This window comes from Anabrus simplex, chromosome 2 (assembly GCF_040414725.1).
Source record: "Anabrus simplex isolate iqAnaSimp1 chromosome 2, ASM4041472v1, whole genome shotgun sequence".
Classification (NCBI taxonomy): Eukaryota; Metazoa; Arthropoda; class Insecta; order Orthoptera; family Tettigoniidae; genus Anabrus; species Anabrus simplex.
In genome coordinates this window covers 1,132,515,914-1,132,540,138 of record NC_090266.1, presented here as the reverse complement: position 1 = coordinate 1,132,540,138, position 24,225 = coordinate 1,132,515,914, and the positions used below count along the sequence as shown (strand labels likewise).

General features: G+C 39.9%; 1 protein-coding gene across 1 annotated transcript in view; it reads right to left on the bottom strand.

Annotated features, from left to right (window-relative positions):
- Gfrl (Glial cell line-derived neurotrophic family receptor-like) overlaps positions 1 to 24,225 on the bottom strand; it is an 846,523-nt gene that overhangs the window by 136,686 nt on the left and 685,612 nt on the right. The window lies entirely within an intron of this gene.

Genomic DNA, 24,225 nt, shown 5'->3' with positions numbered 1-24,225 from the left:
GCGGCCGTGGCCTTAATTGAGGTACAGCCCCAGCATTTGCCTGGTGTGAAAATGGGAAACCACGGAAAACCATCTTCAGGACTGCCGACATTGGGATTCGAACCCACTATCTCCCGGATGCAAGCTCACAGCCGCGCATCTCTAACCACACGGCCAACTCGCCCGGTGGCTTACATAAAAAAAAGTATGTGGCATTGAATTTCCTTTCTGAATACCCTATATTTCAAGTGATATTTCTTGTAAGTCATTGTAAGTAAACTTCTGATTCATCCTTGATCAATAATCCGTGGACTGAAATGCTACCATAGATCGCTGGATGGAGAAATTTTGTTGTTACTCTTGCCTGGCGCTGTTCAAATTAAATTTCATGTTGTATGTCCTTATCTTCAGAACCATTTCATTAATATGCAAAACACATAGTCCACACCTGTTGTTAGAAGATATCTCGCTTTCGCTTACTGCATAAGGAGGAACAAAACATGAAGAGATTAATTCAGAGATTATTCTCAGCTCAGCTGAGAAGTACTTTCCTGAGTCTAATGTGATTTTACGTTACATCAGATTTGTAATTTGAATGTGGTATATTTCAACGCACTGCAATTTGTGTAAATCAGTGCTCGTTAAATTAAACCTTCAAGACTAGTGTGATCGGTACGGAAGTCTTTAGATTTGATAGTAACACATCGTAAAATTCTTGACATCATGTCTGATACGAAATTAACATTTGTGGAAGTGCTGTGTAGTGTAACAAACTCATTCTCTAATTAATTAGTGCCAGTATTTGGGCTTAATACTTTCTACTGGAATCATTTGGAAGTTTTAGTTTTGCCTTCACGGTCCAGAATGTGCAGGAGATAGTCCCTTGTATAAATACTGGATGAAACGAAACAAATCGTTGGAAGACTTGACGTTTCACGAAGATCTTGTTCCCCACTCTCAAAAGACAACCACGACTGCTCTAATAATGTCATCTTTAAAACATAAATATCACTGTTGCAATATAAAAGAAAAAGTACCCTGATTCACTATAAAATGTCTTGCTGTGCGCCATTATAAGTGAAGGTTTACTTCTTGTAGCAATATTTGCATGGAAGTGTGGCTTTCCTTCGTAGACTCGGCAACAACATGAATTAAGTCAATTTGTAACGAAATGCATGCACCATTTGACCCTACAATCGCCACCTTCTCGTGATTCTGCCAGTCGAGACTTTCTTCAGAAGACGCGGAGAAAAGTTCTCTGCGAAACATAAAGAGTTTCACCTTGTTTTCTCGACGCGGCGTAAGCCCATATCATGTCTACAGATTACATTAGGATTACAATTTTGCGGGCATTTTCTCGTTTAGAACCTTAAAGTGAAGGTGATTTTTTTTTTAAAAAAATGCATCCATATTTTGCCAGTTCAAACAACTGAAACATTCTGTTATACTAACAACTTTGATATTAACGCTCCTTACACCAACCAACCAATCAATCAATCAATCAATCAATCAATCAATCAATCAATCAATCAATCAATCAATCAATCAATCAATCAATCAATCAATCAATCAATCAATCAATCAATCAATCAATCAATCAATCAATCAATCAATCAATCAATCAATCAATCAATCAATCAATCAATCAATCAATCAATCAATCAATCAATCAATCAATCATATCTGGGGATGTATATTATATATATGTAAATGCACACAAGGATTGGATTTCCACTTTCTTTTCATAATCAACGAGGCTTATTTCGATGTTTTTTAAATCTGTTCGTTCGCTATATAAATCAGCATAAAAGCACTGCTATCTTCTTCGTTAACCACAGTTTTATACCAAAGCTAATTTTGAAGTTCCTCCTGCTGCTGTTTCTTCTAGGATGGAGTGTATTTGCATTTGTGTCTTAGCACAGGCCACCGAACTCCCATAATCAGTCTCAGTTATGGCTGTGTCCGTATGGTAGCTGCTGAGTAATGACACAGATGATGCTTGATGCTTGTTGCTTTAAGGGTCGTAACATCGAAGGTAATCGGCCCCAGTGATGACAATGAAGCACGACTATTGCGTCTGGATGTTACGAATGATGAGGGCCAGTCATGCTGCAATATCACTTTTTGACCCAGTAGCAAACTACCTCACTCCTCATCATGCCTAATATGACTCATTATGGCACCATAATCGGTTTTTGCGATTCCCCTATAATCACACAACCTTCAGTCGTGCGTTCTGAGGGTCCAACTAGCTTCTAGGCTGAAGACTTAATAGGCAGACGTTCTTGATGTTAAGTGTGTTCAACCTAAAATACATCAGGGACGATCCACCTCCATATGCGAAAACCATTGGGGCTTATTTTACGTGTATTATGTTAGGGGAAGTGACAAGACGTGTTCAAATTTGAAACATGTCTCGCCGGGCGACGGGCACGAGCAGGATGTAAAAAATTGTGGTGCTTGTCGTCAGACTTCATACTGGCCGTGTGAGTAACAGACGAGCACAGCATTGGTAAGACATGAGATCTCCGCGCGTTTGATCGCTGCCAGATTGTCGGTGCCATACGTATGGGCTATTCCTTCTGCGAAGTCGTGCAGGCGATGGGCCTTCCATGGGCCGATGTGCCCAATGTCTACCACGAGCACGTAGATTCGAGCAAAACAACCATCGCCAGGATCAGCTGCCGTGGATTACAACGTGTTGTTGACAGGGGTGAACATCGACTAATTTGGACGATTAAGCGTAGATAGACGGGTCACAGTCCAACAGATTACTCGTGAATTCAATGCTGGATAACAATGAACGGTGAGCAACTATACCATCAAGGACTACCTCCTCGCAGTGAGGTACAGAGGCCAGCGACTCTCTTGTGTACCACTGTTCACCGCTCATCACGAGGCACAAAAGATGGCTTTGTCACTTTCACAAATGAGTCGTGGTACACGTATTCACATAAATGGTGTCCGGATATAAAGAAAGCGTAGTATCCCCCACCTCCTCGCTTAACGCATTGCTGCAGCCCACTTCAAGACTTTGTTGTAAATGAAATGGGCACATTTGCGGATATGTATCAATACACACACTGTGCCTTGAGTACTATTATACCCGTTCAATCCTTTCCCCTCCTTTTTGGTATTCGAATGGCGTTCAACACTATCCCTTCACTCCCCCCCCCCATCCTGTTCAATACTGGAGTGGGGCAGTGTTGATTATTTATATTGGTACACTATTTCTGTGTATGCATGTACCAGTTTGTACTCGCCGATGGCAGGGTACAAGTGCAATGGATTCTCTTGTCAGCAGGGTACAGTTCACGCCGGAGGTGGTTGTATCATCGTATGGGGTCTGTTCACGTGAAATGAAATGGAACACTTGGTACATCTGAAAACGTCCCACACCGGCGAATGATACAGGGACCTGCTGCCAAATCATGTCCACCCATTTGTTCACCTCCAGCGCACTGTAGGAGACCTGTACGTACAGTAAGGTAATGTACCGTCCATTCGCTCCCGAACTGTGGTTAATTCGTTTGATGGACATGCGGATGTTTGCCTGGTCCCTATGGTCACCCGACCTCAATCCTATTGAGCACAAGCAGGATGCTGTCTAGAGAAATATGCATGCCGTTGACCCCTTTCCATACACTTTCTGTGTATTACGGGAGGCTGTGCAGTGGTCATGAAACAGCATGACTTCCCACGTACCAACGAAGTTGGCGTGTGTAAAGAAAAATTAACCTTAAATATATCATACTCTAGGAGTGGGTAAATACGTCATGCAAACATACATTCCTACAGTACTGAACAGAAAAGTTCATTTTCCTTTACACACCTACATATGAAAATGAACTCAACGAAAATGGTTCTGAGGGACCGCACATCCATATGTGGCTGTGAGGCGTGACCAGTCTTAAGGGAAATGATGGATAGGAAGAGTATTGTCACATTCGCGGTTTTGGCACAGCAGCGACAATATGATATATTGTACAAACATCAATGACAATGTTAACTTTACTGAAAGAAAAGGAGTTATAGCAGATAATTTTCTCCAGTGTAAGACGAGTCACGGACACATCCGTTTTAGGTCTATGTTTAGACTAATGTACCCTCTGATTAAACTATGAATGATTTGGATATGGCTAAAATTCAACAATATGGTCACTGGTGACAAGTATTTTGAGAATAAAAGTTTTCAGTCCGTTAACACTGAAAGTAAGAGTAAAGAATACTGAATTCATAACATACCGTGCATTATAAATAAGTTATTATTTTCTGGATCGAAACTGTTTATGCTGACTTTTCCGAAAGTAACAGCTTTGCGATATTTAATTGGAGGGCGGAATAACACTTCTGTACCGAGCAGTGTACATCCGAGGTTATATTATTTAAAGAAATATGGATTTATCAGGGATATTTTGTAATGTTCACATTTTACATCTATTTATGGTTCAAGTCTGCTGGAAAAAGTGGGTGGTTTTTCAGCATTAAAACCAAACCAAACCCAAACCCCATGGCGCAACAGCCCCGAAGGGCCATGGCCTACCAAGCGACCGCCGCTCAGCATGAAGGCCTGCAGATTACGAGGTGTCGTGTGGTCAGCAAGACGGATCCTCTCTGCCGTTATCTTGGCTTTGTAGACCGGGGCCGCCATCTCACCATCATATAGCTCCTCGGTTGTAATCACGTAGGCTGTGTGGACATCGAACCAGTCCTCAGATGCAGGTAAAATCCCTGACCTGGCCGGGAATCGAACCCGGCGCCTCTGGGTAAGAGGCAGGCATACTACCCCTACACCGCGGGGCCGGTACTTTTCAGCAGTAGCCGTAAAATATTCAATATTACCCTGGTCGGGTACATCAGCAAGCATCGACGATGTAGTTCATTAAATTACAGAAATTGACGGCACAATATATTTCTTTAAGGCAGTAAGAACTCCGTGGGAATGTGACCGTTTATTGAGTTGAAGATTAATTGCCATCGGGTAAAAACTAGAAGTTAAGTGGATTGTATCAAGTGTAAGATATCGATGGCCTAATTAGAAAACCTCGTATCTCCAAGTGCTCCTCCTAACCATTATTTCCCTTAAAACAAGTCACGCTTCCTAGCTACATTTGGATATGCAGTCCATCAGAACAAGTTTCATTGGATTCATTTCCCTATCCGGATGTGTAAAGGAAAATGAACCTTGCCGTACCGTACTATAGGAATGTGTGTTTGCGTGACGTATTTTCGCACTCCTGCAGTATAACATATCGTCGTTGCCGGGACAAAACACCTCCTATGTGATAATTAGGGCCCGGATGATTATGCAGTAATAGGTAAGAATGCAAACTTACTGAAGCGAGTAACAAGTAGAGTCTACCTCCACGACGGTAATGTTGTGAGGTTTGCATAAACATTAGCGAGTTCTAATGGGCCGAACCCTTAATGTTTATGCAAACCTCACAACATTACCGTCGTGCAGGTAGACTCTGCTTGTTACTCGCTTCAGTAAGTTTGCATTCTAACCTATTATTGCATAAACATCCGGGCCCTAGTGATAATATTTTTGGAGATATACTGACCCGCAGCACATACGTTATGAAGAGCGAGAATGCCTTGACAATATTCATGCAATATTGCACCTTAGATGACAGAACCTTACCGAGCAAAGTTCTAAGCTAAAATATTCCACATAGGAGGTTTTGTCCTGGCAGCGACGATATTTGAGGTTCATTTTTATTTACATATCCATATGTGGCTGTGAGGTGTGACCTGTCTTAGGGGAAATAGTGGATAGGAAGAGCATTGGGAGATACGAAGTTTTCTAATTAGGCCATCGATATGTTTATTCAGCGTGGAGAGATTACAAAGTTCTTGTTAGTCATTTTCTGGAAGCTAGTAATGAACCAATCGTAGACAGTAAGGACAAAGATACCTAGTCTACAAGGAATTCAAATAACACTGGCCGATAACGCTTTTGTAATCAACATGCGTGTTACGTTAGATAATACAAGGCAAGCATTTCTACGACGAAAGTGATCTACATTCATGCTCATATAAGCAGGAGACATGTGGATGTGTAGTTGGTGTTTAATACTTAAGTTCAAATTCTGACGAGGATTCTAAGGAACACTGGAGATTGTTTCTTTAGGAATCTTCCAAGATATACCTATACAATCAGAAGGTAAGGTAAGGGTTATTCTGCCCGAAGGCAGGTCCGAACCTCCGCAGAGGTGTTCCTGAGCTGGAGTTTACGTGCGGTAGGGTGGCCAGTTCCTTTCCGCTCCTCCATTCCCTTACCCCCCACCAACAGCGCGGTGCAACCCATCCAACTCCTGACCACGCCCAATGTTGCTTAACTTCGGAGATCTCACGGGATCCGGTGTTTCAACACGGCTACGGCCGTTGGCACAATCAGAAGAGTATACCCTATATGTGTATGGTTGCTGTTGTTGTTTTAATGTGTTAAAATAAATTATCTGAGAGATGAAACCATTGTTATTGGTTTAGGAATTTTATCAAAAGAGAAATCAAAGGAGATAAAATAATAAGAGAAGCTGAGCAGCAGTCACACTTCTTCTTGAGTTAATCGTTTGTACTTCATCAGGACTAAATGGAAGTATGTAAACGTAAACTCGCAGTACATACGGTTTTCTCAGAACCATCCCATTCTCATGACTTATTGTTACAAAGTTTCGTTTAATCAAATTGAGCCTGAGGCGTTTCCAAGAACCTCTCTGTGTGCAGATCCAGGATAGTTCGTTTCAATTACCTTACTTCATCTTTAGGAGGTATACCTGAAAGTCTACATTTCCACTTAAAGCACTGGGAAGTTTACCGTTTTGTGTGACAGTGAATAATGTGATCGTCCGCCACAGGACCTACACTCTTACTTGTAATTCAATTTACTGGGATACGATTTTTCATTTTAAAATGGCATGTACAGTGATTGGGAATCAAACTGAGGCTGTATTTGTTTGGACATGTGATGAAGTCACAAAATTATCATGTTCAACTCGTAGCACTTCCCTTGGTTACTCTATTATGATGCATTTGAAGAAATTAAGGTAATGGTGACAGAAATGAAATAATAACTATAAGAAGAAAATAAAGCAGGTATTCAGACACAAATCACATCTCCAAGAGCTTTTGCATACTGTAGAGAAGGAATTCAATCGTATTCGAACTATGTCTGTCGATGAAAATAAAGAATGACATAATTCTCGCGTCTACATTTATTTGTATGTGAAAATGGGATTTTTAAAGAGAAACGTATTTCAAGGTGTGGGAAAAAAACAATTCAATGTTCTATAAGCGTTTTATCAATACTAATACTTGAACTGTCAACAGCAAGAAGGGGAAACTTACAAAATTCTTAAAGAATACGCGCTTATTGTTACTGTAAATTTGACTTCAAGTTAAATTTTCTGCACAACATGAAATTATTTCTCCATTGTTCTTACGGAAAAGTCACCTTGTGTGATATTTTAAGGAATTCTCCTGAAGTCATGTTTGTTTTCGACCGATGAAACGAAAATACATTGTCTAAAATGATCTTTTAATCCGTTAGTATTTAACTGGCATTTTCCATAATGAAAATTCTCGACCTATTGATTTGGATTGTGTGATTGATCATTCTTCTTCTTCTACTAGCACTTTTCCCACATCTATCTGGTCACATGTGCAAACTGTATCACACATGTGGATTTGACCCTGTTTACTGGCCAGATGGCCTTCCTGACGCCAACCCTATAGGGAGTAATCACTATTGCTTGTTTCAGTTGTGGTTGGTAGTGTAGTGTGTTGTCTGAATGTGATGAAGAAAGTTTTGGGTCAAACACAAACAGCCAGTCTCCGAGCCAGAATAATTAATAAGACGGAAATCGCACGCGGGCCCTCTGAACCGAAGGCCTAAACGCTGACCATACTTAAATAAAAATATAGAGGTTAGAAAGCTTACTCTATTTTATCCCTTATGTTAACATTCAAGAAATAATCTGTGCATGAAGTTCTGTAATAGTCACACAAACCTTGTATATTGAGTGCATTTTAAATTAGAACGATATGAAGATCTAGCTAAGTTCTAGCCTCGCCAATCCCGATCGGTCGTTCTGGAAATGGGTTTCTCTTCAGGTATTCCATCATTCACAACACTGGTGTAGTACCAACTTAATGTTGGGGGTAATGAAAGGGAACTGTGTATGGCTTTTAGTGCCGCGAGTGTCCGAGGACAAGTTGGGCTAGCCAGATTTGATTTGACTCCGTAGGCGACCTGCGCGTCGTGATGAGGATGAAATGATGATGAAGACGACACATACACCTAGCCCCCATTCCAGCGAAATTAACCATTTATGGTTGAAATTCCTGACCCTGCTGGGAATCAAACTCGTGACCCATGTGGCCAAAGGCCAGCACGCTAACCATTTAGCCATGGATCCGGACATGATGGCGGAAAACATTCCCATACTCGCTAGACTACCCTTTGTGGAGGGATGTACTTTGCTATTACGTATTATTATTATTATTATTATTATTATATACAATCAGTTACCTCTTTTTTGCTAGTGGCTTTACGTCACACCGACACAGATAGGTCATATGGCGACGATGCGATAGGAAAGGCCTAGGAGTTGGAAGGGAGCGGCCGTGGCCTTAATTAAGGTACAGCCCCAGCATTTGCCTGGTGTGAAAATGGGAAACGACGTAAAACCATCTTCAGGGCTGCCGACAGTGGGATTCGAACCCACTATCTCCCGGATGCAAGCTCACAGCCGCGCGCCCCTAACCGTACGACCAACTCGCCCTGTCAGTTACCTCTTTGCAGACCTTCTGAAGTGGTGCCGTTCAGACAGCCTGCCTTCTAATCTGGAATTTTCAGTAAGGTGTTTAAGGCTGTGCAGTTAATTTTACCAGCTGACACTAAGTGTGGCACAAAATTTTTAAAAACAATTGTCCACAGTTATAACAATTTGTCCGTCCCTAAATGATCGATCATCTCGGCTGAGATTCAATATGCAACCTGAGAGATCATAAGTCTGACAATATACCCCTTCTGAGCACCAAGCTTACATATCATTCATGCTCATGCTCTTAAAATACCTACAACTTCTTGTTAAAGTATTTAAACATTACTTTTGCATTATCGGAATGGTATAGAATGAACATGGTAATGAAGACACTTCCAAGTCAACTGTTAAAGAGTTCAGGTATCGTCGTAAGTAACAAACAGTCTCAGTTTAGATGAACATAGATGGTTTCCGTCGTATTCAGTGTGCCCCCAAATCTATATATATATAAAATAACTTGTCCTGAGTGACTGACTGGCTGACTGATTCGTCATCGCTGAGCCAAAACTACTGGACATAAAGAAATGAAATTTTGGGAATACATTCATATTACAATATAGGTGCTCACTAACGGACGATTCTTTTATATTCCGTCGAGAAAGGGGTGAAAACGGGGGGTTAATATTTAAAATGAGTGTGCCTGTATCTCAAAAACTGAACACTTATAAGACGTGAAAATTGGTATTTGGAATGTCTTTTAAAAATAAGGAAACATGTATACTTATTTTCGGAAAATCCTGTTAGGGGGGTGAAGAAAGTTGAAAAGTGTGTTGAATACCTTTTATGTCAATACTTATATCTCAAAATCTGAAGATGTTGCAGTCATGAAAATAGGTATTTGGAATCTCCTTTAAAAATCTACTTCAGGGGTGGTGAACAAGAGTGACAAAGGGGGTGAACTTTTAAAATGAGTATATTTACAGTATATCTAAGAAACATAACATGTTACAGAAGTGAAAATTGGTACTTGGAATCTCCTGTAAAAGTAAAGGAAAACACAATTTGTTTTGTGAAAATCCACATAAGGGGAACTGTTAAAGGGGGTAGATTTTAAAATGAGCGTATCGTCGCTGCCGGGAAAAAACCTACTATGTGAAATATTTTAGCTTAGAACTTTGGCCGGAAAGGTTCTGTCATCTAAGGTGCAATATTGTGTGAATATTGTTAAGGCATTCTCGTTCGTCATAGTGTATGTGCTGCGGGTCAGTATATCTCCAAAACAATTATCACATAGGAGGTTTTGTCCCGGCAAGGAAGATATATACTGTATATATCAAAAGCTTAACATGTTGCAGACGTGAAAATTGGTATTTGGAATCTCTTTTAAAAATGAGGAAACACGTATTTTTTATTTTAGAAAAAATTCTCTTAACGGGGTGAAAAAAGGTGAAAAAGCGGTTGAATACCTTTTATGAGGATACTTCTGTCTCAAAAACTGAAGATGTTACAGTCATGAAAAATGAACTTAAAAATGAGTATATCTAGAGGATATCTTAAAAACGTAACATGTTACAGACGTGAAAATTGGCATTTTTAATCTGTTTTAAAAATAAAGTAACACATATTTTTTTGTTTTCGGAAAAATCACTTAGGAGGCCGGAGTAAACAGGACTGAAAGAGGAGTTGAATTATTTTTATTAGTATACTGGTATCTCAAAATCAGAAGATACAGTATTACCGACGTGAAAATTGGTAAAAGGAACCTAATTTAAAAATAAAGAAACACGTATTTTTTGTTTTCGTAAAATACACTTAAGTGGGGAGTAAAAATGACTGAAAAGGGGTTGAATTCTTTTTTATGAGGATACTTGCATATAAAAAACTGAAGATGTTACAGATATGAATATTTGTATTTGTAATCTTCTTTAAAATTAAAGAAACACGTATTCTTTTGTTCACGGAAAATCCAATTAAGGGTGGGTACCGGTAAATGAATTGAAAAACGAGTTAAATTATTTGTATGAGGATACTTATAACTAAAAAAAGGATGTTACGGATGTGAAAATTTTTATTTGGGGTATAAAAGGAGTTGAATTCTTTTTATGAGGATACAAATAAGAAGTGGATTTGAAACAATGCCCGTAAGGGGTTTTGACTGGGGGTTGAGGAATGATGACAAAAATATACGTTTATATAAAACCATTTGAATTACGAAGTTAAAATATCAAATGATATTCTAGGTGTTAAATAACAGAAGGTTTGAAGGAAATTTAACCCCTCAGAGGATTAAATGGGGGTTAAGATCGGAAAACAAATGTATTCATTCCTTCCTCCGAAACGGTTTAACGTACGAAGACAAATTTCCAAATAGCGGTATATATTTTAAATCCTAGGTGTGAAATAGGAAATACTTTTAAACGTTCAACCGCTAAAGTGTTAAATGAGGTTAGTTTCGTAAACTACTCTTTTCTTCCAAACCATTCGGCGTACAAAGTTGTAATTTTTCAAGAAGGGTATTCTTTTATATCCTACGTGTAAAATACCGTATACATCAAAATGTTTCTCCTCTAAGGGGGTTTAGATGCTAGTTGACTCTCAAAATCACAATAACCATTCTTCCGAAATCGTTTCAGGCACGAAGATAAATGAAGGGTGGTCTTCTATATCCTGGATGTTAATATATATTTCAAAACATTCACTCCTTAAAAAGTATCATTCCTCCATTACTGTTCGACGTACAAAATCAAACTTTCTCAGGATGGTCGCTTTTACGTCTTAAATGTGAAATATAATATGGTTTAAAACATTCAAATTCTTCCGCACGGGGTTCAAGTGAGTGGTAGATTATAAAATAAATAATCATTACCCTAAAACCGTTTGACGTACGCACTGAGGACGTATGTTACAGGCTCAGCTGACAGTGGACTCTCCAAAATGTAACACTTTGAATAATAATTTTCACCTTAAAGCTGCAGCGAAGCACGGGTATCTTGCTGGTATTACAAGGGAAGAGCGCGAACCGAGGGATCACACACGTTAAATGAGCCAATAATAACACATCGGCCAAAATATTTTTTTCGTAAATTGACTTATGCGTCCTACAGATAGCGTTAAATTTCGCACGTTGGAATTGGCGAGTTTGGCTACGCTGGACTGCGGCGCGTAATGCGTTCACTCGTCGAGGAACCGCACCGCTGATCTTCTTTGCAAATTCCGTTATTAATTGCGTAGCATGTCGTGAAAATGATGTAGCGGCAGTAAGAGAAATAATTTAATTCCTGCATGGATTGTGGGTCAATAAAGACAATAAAATAAGATTGTTGTAGTGAAAATAAAGGTTAATCGGTATAACAAGCCGGGCTGAGTGGCTCAGACGGTTAAGGCGCTGGCCTTCTAACCCCAACTTGGCAGGTTCGATCCTGACTCAGTCCGGTGGTATTTGAAGGTGCTCAAATACGACAGCCTCGTGTTGGTAGATTTACTGGCACGTAAAAGAACTCCTGCGGGACTAAATTCCGGCACCTCGGCGTCTCCGAAGACCGTAAAAGTAGTTAGTGGGACGTAAAGCAAATAGCATTATTATTATTATTATTATTATTATTATTATTATTATTATTATTATTATTATTATTATTATTATCGGTATAACAACGGATGTTACACTCGGAAGAAAGTTACTCCTTATAGCTTCTGCAACAATAATCATATCTGTGGTAGAAATGTTGAGAGCACAAAATGGTTCTACACCAAGCATACCTGACGAAGCGAGGATAAGTGCTTAATATCACATGTTCCATATTTTTCTTCCAACACAAAGATAACTTTGACTATGTTGATTACCATTATACAAACAACCACTAGTCCCATACAATGATTATAAGCGTATGTCAGCATGGTCTCAAATCAGCGTTTGGGCATTGCGATTTGATGGTAGGATATGAAACAGCGGCCTGCATAGCCGAGCGCGCTAATTCAAACATACGAATTTTTACGCTTTCTGTAGGTCGCACGAGTTAATTTCCGAAACAAGTATTTTTGTTACTGTGCTATTCTTGGCTCAGTTAATGCGTGTGAAAAATTTACGGAAGCTCGGCGATTCCCCGGTACGCGCTCTTTCCTTGTTAGTTCATACTATCTTTTTTAAATTCATAAAACAGCCTTTAATAATTCAAATCAAATTACAACTTTTATCTCAATGTAAAACTGTGTGCCACCATTCCATTCGTCAACAGATGTTACTGGAAGTCTGCAGTGCAGCAAACTAGTGGGTAATGAGTTCTATATACACCCTATAAACCTTTTTAGTGCACGTGGAGCATACATTGGTTCATGAATGAGCCTGTATTTTAATTTCTTCATCTTTATTGCAGATATGTTACATCACTCATCTTGAAAGTTAAGTGACTGCTCAACAAGTTCTGCAGCTCATAGTATTTTCCGGGTTGAGTGACTCAGACGGTTGAGGCGCTGACCTTCTGATCCCAATTTGCCAGGTTCGATCCTGGCTCATTCCGGTGGTCGGTCGGTAGATTTACTGGCATGTAAAAGAATCCCTGCGGGACTAAATTCTGGCACCTTGGCGTCTACGAAAACCGTAATAAGTAGTAAGTGGGACATGAAGCCAATCACATTATTATATCATTTATCTTATTCAGAATGTAAAAGAGGGACTTGACCATATTAAATAAAACATGTAAGCAATGAAACGAAGTCATCTCCGTACAGGCCATAAAGGCCCTTGGAGGGGTGGAAGGTAAAGCGATCCACTATCCGCTACCTCGGCACTTGGTGGGGTAGAGTGGTTAGCTCTACAATCGGCCGCCTTTATTCCCAGGAATTTACCTGCTACTCATTTTTGGTGTAGGTTGAGTGAACTTCAGGGCCATGTACTCCTCAAGAGGTGGAAATCTCGTTCTCTAATTTTTCGGCACGCTGACAGGGAATCGAACCGATATCCTTCAGCGTGAAGCGAGCACGCCTTTACCGCCTCGGCCTGGCAGCCCCTCAATACAACAAGTATGTTATGAAACATTGAAATATCGATTTTCAGGAGAGTGGACAGAAACATTCTTAAAATAGAAGAAAACATTGTTCTTTCCATTTTCAGGAGAGTGAACAGGAAAATTCTTTTAATAGAAGAAAACGTTGTTCTTTCCATTTTCAGGAGAGTGAACAGGAAAATTCTTCAAATAGAAAAAAACATTGTTCTTTGCATTTTCAGGAGAGTGAACATAAAAATTATTAAAATAGAAGAAAACGTTGTTTTTTCCATTTTCAGGAGAGTGAACAGGAAAATTCTTCAAATAGAAAAAAAAACATTGTTCTTTCCATTTTCAGGAGAGTGAACAGGAAAATTCTTAAAATAGAAGAAAATATTTTTCTTTACATTTTCAGGAGAGTGAACAGGAAAATTCTTCAAATAGAAATAGGAGAGTGAACAGGAAAATTCTTTAAATAGAAGAAAACATTGTTCTTTCCATTTTCAGGAGAGTGAACACGAAAATTCTTTAAATAGAAGAAAACATTATTATAAATCGTCGTGGTTGTTGATTTATTTTATGACCTTGGCAGAGTGGTGTAGTATTTGTAGGAACTATCTAATAGAGTGCTTTTGTGATATCTATGTGTGGAACAGCAATTACGTGTGCTCGGTCAGGATGGTGACAGAGGTAAGGTAAGGGTGTATTCTGCCCGAAGGCAGGTCCGAACCTCCGCAGAGGTGTTCCTGAGCCGGAATTTACGTACGGTAGGGTGGCCAGTTCCTTTCCGCTCCTTCATTCCCTTACCCCCCCACCAACAGCGCGTGGCAACCCATCCAACTCCTGACCACGCCCAATGTTGCTTAACTTCGGAGATCGGTTGGTGACAGAAGTTAACCTAAAATATAAAATAGAGTGTAATTATGTTATAGTTAGTTTTACGAGACTGTTGATATCGTGATAATAGTCCTGGACCTGCAGTTTTAAGTCTAATCCGAATTACGAAATGTGGCTTTTTATTCCATAAATTCCCATATGTATTGCCGTGATTCGAATTATGGCCACCGTGATGAAAAGCCAGTGCTGATTTCTTTCGGGAATTACGCCCCGGAATATGAATCATGATTAGTTAATTTCTTTTGGGAATTGAGATGTGTTGCTTTTCCGAACTGGCATATCATTCTGAGTACGTAATACTGAAGTTGTTCGAGTCGTTATCCGCTTTGAAAATATACGTAGCACGAACAAGAATAATAATTATTCACCAATAAATGAAAGAAATACAATAATACAGAACTTGTGAACATAAAATAACGTATAATGTACTGATACTAGTTATGTTGTAATCTAATAATCAAGTATTACCAGACTATGTGAAATAAAAGAACCTTGCTCCTTGTTGTTCCAATGAAGAGATTTTCAAACTTTATGAGTCTGAAGATTAACTCAGTGGGTAGTGCTAACGAAATTAGGGTAGTTCCCGAGTTTGTGTCACTCCGTCCTGTATAAGTGAACCATTGTTTCAGCGTGTAAGATACGAGGGCATGCAGAACTTCAGTTACAAAGGAAATATAAAATCTAATTAATGACCACGGTTAATAAAGGAAGTTTCAAATTTTCTCCCTCTATACTTTAGTGTGACATTTCTTGCGGACAAAATATTCATAAGAATTGGACTCAGAAAGTCTATGGCTTCTTGGGGGTATGAAGTGAAAATAATCCCTCTCACACCTGCTTAACTATAACTTCTAGCTAATGTCTTTAACGAAAATTTTACTTTCAGAATAAAATCTCTCTCTCTCTTACACACACACATATTAAAGTGACAATTCAGACAGTTCTTTTGATTTGTTATTATTGGCCAGCTCTTGTTATGAAGAGTATTAAAATTCATATTTACACTAAGCGGATTTCTATGCTATAAGCATATTGTGTCCCGACAATGCATTCTGTTTCCTATTTTCAGGGACGTCAGACCTATGACATATACTGAGATGTCTTCGGAATTTGGTTTGTTTAGTAATGTAGAATTCTGCTTTTAAGCTAGTTTTTTTTGCTAGGGGCTTTACGTCGCACCGACACAGATAGGTCTTATGGCGACGATGGGATAGAAAAGGCCTAGGAGTTGGAAGGAAGCGGCCGTGGCCTTAATTAAGGTACAGCCCCAGCATTTGCCTGGTGTGAAAATGGGAAACCACGGAAAACCATCTTCAGGGCTGCCGATAGTGGGATTCGAACCTACTATCTCCCGGATGCAATTTAAGCTTGTTAATATGAGGACCGGTGAGATCATGGATTTATTATCTAGGGCCCAAGCATATCGAAGTCATCAGTTATGGTATTTCCAAACAGAACGAATAAAAGTTGTGGAGTCCGGCTCCATGGCTAAATGGTTAGCGTGCTGGCCTCTGGTCACAGGGGTCTCGGGTTTGATTACCGGAAGTTCGGGAATTTTAACCATCACTGGTTAATTTCGCAGGCATGGGGGCTGGGTGTATGTGTCGTCTTCATCATCATTTTCATCCTCATCACGACGCGCAGGTCGCCTACGGGGATCCAATCAAAAGACCTACATCTGGCGAGCCGAAGTTGTCCTCGGACACTCCCGGCACTAAAAGCCTTACACCATTTCATATAGTATACTGTACATTAACCAATACGAAATACAACTATCAACTAGGTCTACATATACAAGAGAAACAGTCACAGTCCTTGGCCATTCATACACTCAGCTGTACAGTTCACACGTCGGTCGGTAGCTTTCAACAGATGATCTCGGAAAGATCTTTTGAAGGTAGTTAATGAATTGCTATCCCTGACACTGACTAGTAAGGAATTCCAAAGCCTGGAACGAGTCACAATAAAATCATTGTTATACGTAGATGAATGGTGAAGAGTAATAGGAAGGGCAGAGTCAGCGCGAGCGTTACAGTAATCAAAGAAGGTGAGAAAGTGAAATTTAGAGGAAATGTACTGAGGCGAGTTGCTATGCATAAAAATGTGAATTAATACAAATATGTGACATTTACTTCTTTTTTTCAGGTTTGCCAGAGATCTTTTGACGGTAAGGACTTATATGCACAGCAGCTGAAGTTAAGAATGAATCTGAGGTAACAGTTCAAAACTTGCTCCAGTTTCATAATTTGTTCCTTAGTTGCGTCAACGAGAATTACGTCGCAGTAGTCGAAGATAATAAGAAAAGTCTGAACTAGTCTTCGTCGCGTGCCCGGTGGTAGGATGTCTTTGAATGGATGAAGCGAAACAAAAACCTTCTGACATACATTTTTTTGTATTTTCCGTCCAATTCAGAGCTTTAGTCACAGTCATGCCAAGGTTTTTACTGTTGTACTGTAAGGAATGATTTTATCGTTGATTCGCAGAGGTGGAATACGTGTGCTGTTGATCACACGTTGGAACTCCCCCAAGCCGACAATGATTGCTTGTGTTTTTGATGGGTCTATGAGGAGCCAGTTTGATCGTGCGTATTCGTTTATTTACTTCAAGACAGCATTTATGTTTTGCACTGCATTTGAAAATTCGCTTAGTCTGCAGTGGTAATATATTTGAAGGCAAACTGTATACAAGTGGTAACTACATTAATTTAGTGTAATTTAGCTGGCAACGATCATTCAAATAAGATTTAAATAGCTTGAGCGTTAAAGTGTCGAACCAGTAAGATACCGTTTCCCTGACTAATTGTTGGAAGTCTATTGTGTCGGAAGCACCAATGATATACAACAGGGTAGGTTACAGACATCATACTTCAGGTGAACCAAATTAATGTCTTTTATATTTCTACAGGAGAGAAGTTGCACTACTTACCCCTTCTTGAAGCCTGATTGTAATGGGTCAAGGAGAGAATGGTGATTTAAATATTCGTACACAGGTCATTCAAACGCTTTATACATAGAGGGAAGAATAGAGAGGAGGTGATAATCAAAAGGCAGCTTAGGATCGGGTTCTTTGTGTAATGAAACAGCATTTGTGCGATTCCAGTGAGATAAAAAGGTACAGGTTTTAAGACAGTAGTTGAAAGTGTGTGTCACAATAGGAAGAATGGCATCCATAATGATACGAATGAAATGTGTAGGGGTACTATCTACAACTACGGTTGTAGATTAATTGAAGAAAGTAATTCCTTCACTTGTTTGTCAGAGGCAGCTTGAATAGCAAACGTGGGTGAATAAGTAATGGTGTGAATGAATGATTGGTACGTATTTACGTCTGGGTTATGCGGATTTCTATCGTTTGAAAATTATATACAGTATTAAGCTCGTTAGGGTGAACAATTGATTCTGTCTGTTGCTGCTGACCTTTCATAGTACCCAGTGAACCAAGGTGGTTCCAAGCGTCACTTGCATTTAGTTCATCTGAAGTAAAGTTTAAGTATTTGTATTTCAGATTTCTTAGGATCTGCTTGAATCTGTCCCTAAGCACACGGTAGTTTTTGGAGCTATATCCATTGCGATTTCCCTTGTACCTTCAGAAACTTGCGCCACGACTAGCCATCACATTTTCAATTTCGTCATTTAATCACGAGCAGGGAGGGCGACTAACTTTCACAAGTCGTTTGTGAGAGCATGTTTTCGGTACGATTTGGTAACAAGAAAATTAAATCTGTCAACATTTGTTTCATTATCGTCTAGTCGTAGAATGTCATTCCAGGGTAGGTTGCGGACACCATACTTCAGGTGAACCAAATTAATGCCTTTTATATCTTTACAGGTGGTGAGCTTCGGCTTGTAGATACGCGAAGGGAGGAGGGTAGGTGAGTTGAGGTCGATGGAATGGAAATTTGGCCATGATTTATAACTTTCATCGGATTGTTAGTTATATGATCGATTAGTGTGTGTTCCATTTATTTGTACATATGTGATTAGTAGGTTTTAAAGGAAGAATTATCAAGTTACTAGGTTTTCAGTCAGGGCTGATTCTTTCAGTAGGTTGAAATTACAGTTACCTACGATTATTATATGCTCAAGATGATGCACAGTTAAATGAACATAACTGTATGTATTTCGCATATTGTATTGTGAATGTATTGTTCGACATCGGAACAGAGTAGACAAGGCATACAAAAAGGAGGAAACGGATGCTTTTGGCTGCATTTGTTTGCTGTTCTCGGAGAAAAAGCCACATCTGTGAAGCCTGATAACAAAAATGCTAGCAGACGGATTACCTAGCAGAAGTTTAAAACGCAACTGGTAAGACAGATATAATGAGATAATTAAAGAAACAAGTAAAATCAGATGGAACCACATATCGAGGTCTTGATGCCATTTAAGTGAGATTTGCTTCGTCCATATACCTGGAATTTATGTGACCTCATTTCGATGAACATTCGTGCTGAGCTAAACAGGTCGTAAATTTATCTTATTCATGTTCTGTCCTAAGGGTTTCTTATTATATTAAGGCCTAATAGGGACGTTAACTGTTTGCTTCAGGATACAGTAATCCCTTTTACATATTAGAATTATTTGTAGTTTTTGATAAAGGATGTAAAATTATGAAATAAGAAAAACTGATCTGTTCAGGTAAAACAGACAAAATTTGTTAAAAGTCACATAGGTCAAAGTTACATTAGGTTAAAATTTGCTAGGACGTTTTGTAGTCTATCTACTAGACTAAACATACGCAAGACAGAAGGAGTTGTTTGGCACATGACATGAACTTCGGGCCTCCTAAACACCATTATTCATATCTAAATACATCAGGTATACCTTATATTTTGAGCGTTAAATCCGACGTACGAGAAATCGTGCTCTGTGGTATTGAAGTATCAATGCACAAGAATGAATTCGATTGAATTTGTAGTGACATGTTATTTTATATCATCCATTTACATATTTTATGTGCAAAAAGCTTCTACTTTTTCGTAACTGTTGATATTGCGATCATAGCCACGGGCCTCTAGTTTTACATGGAATACGACCACAGGGATGTAACGATTCATTTAGAAAATTCCACATTCATTGGCCGGTAATGGAATCGTAGTAGCCTTGATGAGAAGCTAGAGATAGTGCCACTCGGCTATCATGTGCCTCGGAATATCTCTTTTTGTTCTTTTTATTTTTACAAGTTGCTTTACGTCGCACTGACACAGATCGGTCTTACGGCGACGATGGGATAAGAAGGGGCTAGGAGTGGGAAGGAAGCGGCCGTGGCTTTAATTAAGATACAGCCTGCTTTGAACATGAGAAACCAAGGAAAAAATATCCAGGGCTTCCGACAGTGGGGTTCGAATCCACTACCTCCCGAATGCAAGCTCACAGCTCCGTGCCCCTAACCGCATAGCCAACTGACTCGGTCGTTTGTGTATCATGTACTCTACAGCGTGTTCCCAAGCATGTGGAAAGTAATGGGGGAGTGGGAGGGTTGTACAATCGCGATCACAAGAATTTCGTGTGGAAAAGGAAAGAGGTAACGTTTGGGTGAAGATTTTGGCCAACCCTGAGGATGAGGGAGAGGTAAACCAAGGCAACGTCACATGTGTTCGTCTTCCAGGAGGTGTGGGTTGCGTCGTTGCGCACTCAGAGGCCACTCCCAACGCCACTTTTTTCGGGAACTAATTAAGATGTTTCTATGGTTAAACATTCTAGCTATACTAGCTTTTCCTAATCAAGGAAAACAATTAATTAACTGTAATTTAATTGCGATGGAGTTTGCACGATGTAAACCTACCCCAATATATGGTATTTAATTGCTTGATCGGCGTTGACAATAACTTCATAGGAACGTTTTTTCAAACGCCCTTGAGTCTCTGCCAGGTTATTTTTACTTTGGTTTTTGAGGATATCAAGTTTTTTGCTAGTTGCTTTACGTCGCACCGACACAGAAAGTCTTATGGCGACGATGGGACAGGAGGCCTAGGAATGGGAAGGAAATGGCCGTGGCCTTAATTAAGGTACAGCCCCAGCATTTGCCTGGTGTGAAAATGGGAAACCTTGGAAAACCATCTTCATTATTATTATTATTATTATTAGTAGTAGTATTATTATTATTTGACAGGGTCTATAATGACGAAAAGAAGGGTCATTCTTTCTTACAGTGGTTGAGCGCGATGCCATTTGATAATGAATTCATAGTCGAGACCGCTAACATTTCAGCCAGACCTCGCACACAAGAATTACAAAGAAAGTGGAGAAGTTGACCCATCAATGATTTGACATACACATTATGTCTCTTGCCTTGAAGGAGGCGTGTGGTTCCTCCCTTCAATGTCGTGCCAGTGGGACGTGTGGGCAGGCGGGGATCAAGTACCTTCCCCTCAGCGTGCGTTTCGTTATGCTAGATATTCTCGTACTTCCATTTGCTCCACCTACCCTCACTCTTCAGATGTGTGGATATGTTAACGTGACGATGGATGTGACCAATGATAGAGAGTGTGTAAGCAGGTACTCGGTGGGTCTGAGGGCTTTGCTGATTTCTGGAAGGAAATTAATATTTCTGGCCACGAGATACTAAAAATTTCGAGTGTACAACGCGAAACAACACAAATAGTCCCTATGAACACGCCTGTTTTAGTTATTAGCTTGAAAGGGGCAGATAGTATTAAGGATTAAGTCTGGAGTCAGGCATGCTGTTACGGACATTGCAGTACTTCGTCAGCGCGTGGACCGAGGTTGTTATGGAATACGTGCAATACCTGGAGTCAAGGTCGGTAACTACTCTCGTAGTGTAATTGCTGCCTGGAAGACTGATTACCTCGGCTCGAGCAGGAGTATTTCAGGCGCCTTGACAACGAATACTGTAATGTAACGTCGGCATACTGTATGGAATGTACAGAAAACAACAACACGGAAAAATAACTAATACCTGCAGTGTTCGAAAATGTCCGACAATCAATGAGATGGCGTGCTCAGGCGTGCATCCAGACGCATGGTAGACATATTTGCATATTCCCTCCGTGGAACTGAGGCTGTCGTTCTGTTTCTGTCTGTCGTCAAAAAATGGGGTCTTTCGTGTCCAGTTGCTGTGGAGCAAACGTGTGTGTCTCCGGTGCAGCGAGCAAACTGCAGTAACATTGCTGCACCTTTATTCAGTTTCACTTACTTATACTACCATACCGTCTCGCACATCCTAAATACTTCAAAATGTGCACCTGTTCGCCTTTCGCATTTCCTATCTGGCATTCAATCCTCTTCGGATTAGACCAATTATATTGGTATTATAAATTTACTCATTCGGGACAAATATTTCAGGTTCACTACGGGAATCAATGTCTATATCATCTCTTCGGATTATTGTGCCGGCACATTAATTTATTTCATGAAGTAACTATTGTTGAAGTTTTGTCCTCCTGACTCCCAACATTTATTTTTCATTTTCATATGGTCAAAAAATTGAATTAACTTATGTAGAGTGTAATATTTGAACTACGGGAAAAATCTACGTATTTCGACTATCGAAATATAAAGTACAATTTTATATGCACTATGGGAGTTATTATTAATTTACTCTGTTGCAAGCAAGAATAAGTTGGTTCTCTTGTGAGCGTTTTCAACAAATAATATTGGGCTTGGGACTTATAATCTGTCTTCCACCGCTACAGACGATACATATATCTTCTTCTTCTTCTCCTTGTGTTGCTGAGGTCACGGGTGTGAATCGTGTCGGGCATGTATAGTTGGCCATTTTTACGGTCCTAACGCCAACCTCATCGGGTAGGATGTAGTGCGTTGTGTGAATATGAAGAGATGTGTATAGAGAGAAACACAAGTACCCAACTTCAAAGCCAGGGAGGTATTAATCAACGCGGCTAAAATCCCTGACCCGGCCGGGAGTCATGCCCGGGATTATTTGAATTGAATTCCACGACGCTGATCATTCAGCCAAGAAAAATATATTTTAGTTAAGGAAATATGCTCATCCACCTTCGTTGTTACAAAACTTCCTTTATCGTATGATACACAGACTTACTAAAGAAACTTTACTTTTCTTAACGTCATCTAATTTCATCATCACAATAATACATACATACATACATACATACATACATACATAGCAAAGCAAAGTCATCTCCGTATAGGCCATGAAGGCCCTTGGAGAGGTAGAAGGTAAAGGCTTCCACTATCCGTAACCTCGGCACTTGATGGGGTAGAGTGGTTAGCTCTACGCCCGGCCGCGTTTGCCCCCAGGAATAAACCTGGTACTCATTTTTGGTGTAGGCTGAGTAAACCTCAGAGCCATGTGCACCTCCGGAAGTGGAAGTCTCGTTTCTTAAATTTGACGACTTCGGGGATTCGAACCCACGTCCTTCCTGGCGAACCGAGCACGCCTTTACCGCCTCGGTCAGGCAGCCCCTACATAGATACATACATACACACATACATACATACATACATACATACATACATACATACATACATACATACATACATACTACTACTAAATCGTTTTGCCTGCAGCGTGCAGGCGTTTCTATTTTACGTCCTTTACGCTGCCTACGTCCCAATATCGACTTTCTCCTGTACTCCATCAGTCTAACCGGTGACAAGGGAACAAGAACCCTACTGTGTGATCTCGGCTTAGTTTTCATTTTTTAAACTGCTGGGCAATAATAGTACATTATGCAACAAGCCTATAATGGCAATAATTAAGACACTAGTATGTTTATAAAACGAGTGAAGTGAGGTTTATAATTTCCATACGAGTGTCTTAATTACCATTATAGGCGAGTTGCATACGACTGTTTATGCTCGACGATAATATATTTTTAAAATATTCATAGGTTTCTGTCGAGATGTCGCTTGACAGTTGAGTTTACTGAACAGAGCGCAGAGCGCATGCGCGGGGTGATTTTCCGTGAGTGGATCAGAGACCTTGACAATGTCATATGTTTTCAAAGCTTTGATAGAAGGTTATCATAAGCTAGCTTTACTTCAAACGCAAGTGAATTTGCGGGAATGTGCCATGTGGTTGTGGAATATTGGAAGTAGAAGGTACATTGATGTTAATATGTGTGTCCGACATGTTTGATTTTGGAAACACGTGCGAAGCTAGTGCTTTGAGCGCAGGTGCGATGCTATCTTACCTAATTTGTCAAACAGTTGTATCATAATGAAAATCTGAACTCTGATTGGTGGAGAACCTGTATCATAATGAAACTTGAACTATAATGAGCCTCATTAAGATTCAATTTTCTGGCATATATATTTATATTTCGGCATCTTCGAGCTTAAAATAAATTATTCAAATGACAGCTTGCATTCGGGAGATAGTTGGTTCGACCCCACTGTTGGCAGCCCTGAATATGTGTTTCCGTGGTTTCGCATTTACACTCCAGGCAAATGCTACGGTACCTTATATTAAGACCACGGTCGCTTCCTTCCCGATACTAGTCCTTTGCTATCCCATCGTCAACAAAAGACCTATCTGTGTCCGTGCGACGTATATCAAATTGAAAAGAAAGGATAACATTCAGAGACAATACTGTTTCTAACAAAGCCCGTCAGTATTTTCAGGCAGAATTAGTTGTATTCCTTTTCTTTCTTTCTTAA